Source organism: Morone saxatilis, unplaced genomic scaffold (assembly GCF_004916995.1).
Source record: "Morone saxatilis isolate NCDOM2014 unplaced genomic scaffold, NCSU_SB_2.0 Contig16, whole genome shotgun sequence".
NCBI lineage: Eukaryota > Metazoa > Chordata > Actinopteri > Moronidae > Morone > Morone saxatilis.
In genome coordinates this window covers 21,711,846-21,717,678 of record NW_023339718.1, presented here as the reverse complement: position 1 = coordinate 21,717,678, position 5,833 = coordinate 21,711,846, and positions in this window count along the sequence as shown.

Here is a 5,833-nt window from a genome sequence, read left to right as displayed (position 1 = left end):
CCTCATATCCTTTTTTACAGTGCAGCTCAGAGGTAACAGACCTTTAGACCAATGACAGGAATGTTGGTTGTTGGAATGTTGTTGAGTCAGAAAGACGATAAGTTCACACATTCAACAAGCAGACTGATGGGAAAAGATTTTACTCAACAGACTGAGTGTAAAAGTACAGGAAGATGACAGGAGGGGAAGCAAGTTTAAAAGTTTAAAATCACAACATTTATTAATAAAAAAAAGTTAATTCAGTTAAAATAAAAATGATAGCATTTCTACATTCAGTGGTCTTTAGGTAGAAATCATCTCATCAAATACTAAATTGACCTTCAACCTCAAAATTACATTAAATCCATAGATACATTTACTTAAATTAGACTATTAAACAGTAAAACTTGATTTTGTGATAATACCCAGCTGGCCGAAAGCGGATCAGGGATTTAATGGCAGAGGAGGGGAACAAACACAGGCTGAGACACATTGGAAGCTTAGCTCATCAGTCCTGTTCAGAGAACTTGTCTGATGTGATTCTTAGAAGTCAAAGTGGGACAGGTTTCATCAACAGATGTTATATTAGTCTAGTTTCAGTCAGACTGGTGAGAATAATGTCGCGTTTCACCTACGGGGAAAGTCTGGGAAGGTCTAAATTACATTATAATCCCATTACACTTTGGCAAGACAAAGCAATTAATACAATTTCTTCATGTAGCCATTACTGAAAAAAACATTTCATTGTTCCAGGCTCCTTGTAATCATTTCAATAACTTTTAATCATTTTGAGGTTTGGACTGTTGTTCCTACAAAGCAAGCACTGTGAAGGTGTCACTTTGAGCTCTGGTTTTTTTCTGATTACACTTTTACATTATCAAGTAACATTTTCAATGCAGTACTTTCACATTTGAGTATGGGTATATTTACGGAGGTATTAGTGTTTTTACTTGTGCTAACTGAACATTGGCACTGGATGTAAATGTGTCCAATGCGAAATTTTTTCAGGGATACTGGACTGGAGTACTCACCCAGGCCAGGTCCATATCCACTGTCAGTCACCAAACACTGTCTATGGGGAAATAAACCTGACTGTTACTGCTGATAGAAAATAACTCTTCTTACTTTATTACCGTGTTTTTCATGTTGCAGATGTTTTTAACATCATGTTTGTTCCAGCTGATTCAGTCAAACTGAATGAATGAATCTGGCCGGCCACCGAGCTGCAGTATTTGACGACTTAGGAGGTAAACCATGTTGGCGTGACAGTCAACTGGAATGCGTTCAGATAAATCTCCTTCTGACCTTCAGTCCTCCTCCGCTCCGCTTTTGTTTGCCGGAAGTGTGTGTGTTGGTGATAACAGCATGTAGTGGTTCTATGAATGAATCCACAGTAAACATTGCGGCGTCAGTGATGACTACCGCAACCCAGAAATAAACGTCTCCTCCTTCTCCTCCACGCTAAATAATGACCTTTATCTGGACGCATGTGGATGACTAAGGAATTATTTTCACACAGCCGCTGTAGAAATTTGTTTTTTTAAGCAAATGTGGATTACATGATATGATTTTAAATTAATGGGGAAAACAGAGATGAGTCCTAAATTCATGTGTCTTTCCAGAAACAGTTACTCTGCAGACTGTGAAAAGTTCCTGTTGGAAGTATTTTCTGCCAAAGCAGTTCCTCCTCTGTGTGTAGATAAAACAGATTTCAGTCGTACTTAAGGAGATGCACAATATGTTTTCTTTGTTTGTTTTTTAATGGGCATTTTGAAAGAACATTAGTGCCTGTCCTAAATGAACTGTGTCTTTGTTTGAAGAATAGAAATGGGGACATGGACTGGGTCAGACTACAGCCAGTTGGACTATGTCCATCTGTTAAATAATCCGATGCTCCACCAGGTCGTTTGCAGGTTTTTATTCCAAACACATGACATTGCAGACAGTGATATCAACCTGACAGAGAAGAAACTGAGCTGCAAACAGTTTGTCTTCACCAAAGCTCAGGTCCTACTGTTTTAGTTTCTTCTGTTATCATAAGTTGACCTTAGCCTTTTGAACTCCATAGTTATGTCTGCAAATGATGACTTATGACTTCTTAAATTGTCTTGTTTTGTCTGACTTACAGACAAAAACCCACACCCAGGGGACCCAAGAACCTTTTGAGGAAACAAGAAGTTAAACCTGTGTTTGGACTAAACCGGGGGCTAAATGTAGTTCCTGTAGTTCACCACTGGAAATGAATGAGTAAAACCTGTTTCTTCACTGTTTGCTCATAATGAAAAATAAGCCAAAGAATGCATCAAGCATGACACTGCAGTAAAAAGAATTTCCCAGCCAGTCTTATTTGCAGATGATCCAAGTGATTGATGTGAGGCCATCAGCAGACCTTTAAGAGTTTCGTTAAGAGGCTGCATGTGAGGAGATGGAGTAAACCAATGATGAAATAAACGACTAATGACGTCGATGTTTACAGTCTGTTGTGGACGGAGCTACTCTCACAGCCACATTTGGGCAAGTTTACATTCATGTTTGGACGGTGAAATGATGCTCTGGTTCCTGTCGACGCTTGTTATCAGTTGTTTAACTTTTACTGCTCTCCGTGGATGACCTGCAGGAGTTTCTGTCTTCTCCTGGAGTCCCCTTCAATCGTGCGTCTCTCTTTTAAGTTACTATAGTTGCTAACTTTGTGATACATTTTATTGGTCCAAGACATTTCGGATTATAATTTGTTTTGACCCTTAACTTCTTTCTTCTTTGCAAATGTTAAAAATAAATACTGACAAATGTATTGCTTGTAAGTATGCTTAACAGTGCAGCTAACTTTAATCATTCTTTTGTTCAGTTCAATCACACTGACTCACCTCTGAAGCTCTTGGAGAGTTACAAACTCACCATCTTAAAATAGAACCGATGACAATAACCTTTCATTCACGCTAGGAATTTAATTTTCTGTGGCAGCAAAACTTCATCAATCAGAAAACTTCTGCAGGTTAAACTGGGGTTACTGGACACTTTTGGTGCAAACAACCCATAATATAACACTCTTTAAAGGTAATTGACTCTTTCAGTAACACAAGATGTGGCACTTGCTCTATTTGAAGAGAACAATAGCAAAAATTGCTAAGAGATAATAATACTATAAAAAAAAATCATCTATAGAGGGAGCAAATTGTTTTGCTGATGATTTATTTGCTGCAAATGCCAGTAGATAGGCTAAGGAGAGTTACTGCACAAAAGCAAGTAAAAACACATGCTGTTTAGATCCAAGGAAACATCATGAGACCAAAAAAGAAGAGAGTAAGACTTGTGTTTCGCTTTGTGATCAATAAGTAAAATAAGTTAAATGAAGTGAGATTGATTTTCTAATCCAATTGATGAGGTCTCTCCATCCAGCAGCTTGTTTAAATTAAGCTTTTATTCTTTGTTTCTTTGTCTTTTCAGTGCACATGGCATCATATATTAGACAAACACACAGCTACATACATATTGTATCATGCAAATGTTCCACAGGCTGAAAACATGTTGTAATGTGTATCGTCCATGCAGTTTTACACAATAAACTCACAGTAAAATACTACTGTTGCAAATGCCGGTTGCATTTGGTTCCTCAGTGTCTATTTATAATCTTCATTTTAAATTTGCAAACAACTGAAGTTCCCCAAACACACAAATCCTTTTCAGCAGTTTTTGTTACATTCCACCAACAGAAAACCATATCAAGCTATGATAAACAATCTGTGTCTAACATCCAACTACTGATGTGCTTCACGGTTCAGATACATCTCTGCCATCTGATTTCAAAGTGCTAAAGAAAACGCAGCAAGCAGTAATTTGAGCTTTTATAGCATTCACTTAGTTACACAGTGTGTAACATTTAGGAGCAGATATGGTCAGACATGGAATACAATATTCATAGGTAGTTTTCATTAGTGTATTATAACCTGAAAAGAAGAATTGTTATGTTTACATTATCTTTAGACGCTGCGGGTCAAGCTCCATGGAGTCCGCCATGCTGAACAGCTTGTTTAATGACTGTTTCTTTTGAAAACACTGGGACTAAACCAGACAGGAGATGTGCTGCAAAACCACCTTATTTTTAAGATAATTGATTGGGAAGATCTTCTGCACCACAAGCTCAAAAGTTGAACACATACACTAGACAACAAGTTGATCATGAAACATGATGAACATGTTTAATGTCAATGTTGAGGAGATAAAAACATACTCATTCAACATCAGAGAAGGCAGCCTTAATATACACACACAACATCCCAACATTATTTACATTTCACTTAATAGACGTCCTGCTTAACAATATTTCCCCCATCATCGGAAGTTACTAATATCAGACGCATCCTACAGCTCATTAAAATACCATTACCGTGTCTGTCAACATGATACTAAGATTGTAAATGACTACAAGACAGATACTACTACACTACATCCTAACAATTATTTTTTATTTAGTCTAAGGTTGAAATCAGTTTGGGGATGTTGTGGCTTTATGGTAATCATTTTAACCACTTGGAAAATACAAATGAACAATGTTTCTCACCGTGTTATATGACACTATAATAGGTTAAACAGCCAGACTTTGTTTAAACAAACAGAACTTCACTTTAAATGATTTCTACAGATACCAAACTTGTCAGGCTAAACAATTAAAAAGAGATTAACCATTTCCGAGTTTTATTAATGGTGACTGGGTTTTAATATTTCCCTCATTCTAAATAAGAACAAGCAGATTCAGACAGTTTAATTTGACCATGCGGACAGTGCTATAACATTATTATTTTTTTTTAAATATTTTTTATATTTATTTATATGATATTTGGTCAAAAAGGTCAAAGAAGGTTCCTGTATGCGTCAGCAGGATGAAATTCACTGTGAAGAAACATTAATCATTGAGTAACGCTGGGCTTTTGCTGTGACAACACATACAACACTGACATCACTTCCTCCATATGACTTCCACACTACATGGTACTGTATGTGAGCAGAGGGTAATATATTATTGTTCAATGAGTCATTAATAAAAAAGTTTTACTAAAATGTAAAAAGAAAAAATAAATATTTTGCAGTTTTAGCTGTGCTAGCAATATTGCTATATTGACATTCAAGGTCTACAGAAGATGAGGCCTGAAGACTTTGGTGATCCTTTGAGTTTTCCAGACATTTGGTTTGGTGTAAAATAACAATAAAAGAAAGAAAAAGAAAAACAGAAACAAAAAACTACTGGATGGATTGCTATGAAATTTGGTTCAGACATCCAGGTTCCCTTCAGGATGAATTGTAACTTTTGGAGATCTAACACCACCATCAGGTTAGATTGTTAATTGGTCCAGTGCCTGTAAGTACCTGCAAACTATACTATACCCATCAGCCTCCTCTGTGCCTTGTGTTTACTGCCAATAAGCAAACATTACCATGCTAGCGGGCTAAACTAAGATGGTGAAAATGCTGAGCTTTATACCTGCTAAATATCAGCACATTAGCATTGTCATTGTGAGCATCTTAGCACGCTGATGTTAGCATTTAGCTCAAAGGCACTGCGGTGCTAAAGTACAGCCTGACAGAAGTGCTGTAGACTCTCTGGCCTGTTAAAGAATCATCTGTGATTTTAGAGACACTAAAGTATAACAAACAGAAATAAAAACTCTTTAGTTATAATTTTAAAAATAAACCAAGTGGTAGTAAACAAACACTAACAGTCACTGTTATATAATTGTTGTCTTCTTCTTGGTTTGTTTGATACCACGTCATTAGTGTTGTTGTCCTACTTGTATATTTGTACCACAGAAATGTACACAATTACTATGCTTGTATGCTTCATATGACACAGTCTACTCTG